Genomic DNA, 295 nt, shown 5'->3' with positions numbered 1-295 from the left:
GGGGCAGCCCCTGCTGCTCCCGCCGCTGCCCTTTTAAACTTTTGTGTTCGTAGCTGTTGACTCTTGTTTTAGTCTCTTTATAAAAAGAAAGAAAGAAAGAAAAAAATATATCTATACCATGTCTCAAGCATTCAGTGCGTGAGAGTCCAGGTGCTCCTCCTGCCCCGTGCGGAGCAGCAGCCTTGGCCCGGCAGCTCTTCCCGAGCCCCCGAGGGCGTCCCGCTGCAGCGAAAAGCCTCTGCTGAGGGTTTCCATCGGGCTGGGGCTGAGCCTGCTGGAAGCGAAGCCGGGGGCG

This window comes from Aptenodytes forsteri, unplaced genomic scaffold (genome assembly GCF_000699145.1).
Source record: "Aptenodytes forsteri isolate BGI_AS27 unplaced genomic scaffold, ASM69914v1 Scaffold72, whole genome shotgun sequence".
Lineage (NCBI taxonomy): Eukaryota > Metazoa > Chordata > Aves > Sphenisciformes > Spheniscidae > Aptenodytes > Aptenodytes forsteri.
The sequence above is the reverse complement of the archived record's forward strand: the minus strand, read 5'-3'. Positions refer to the sequence as shown.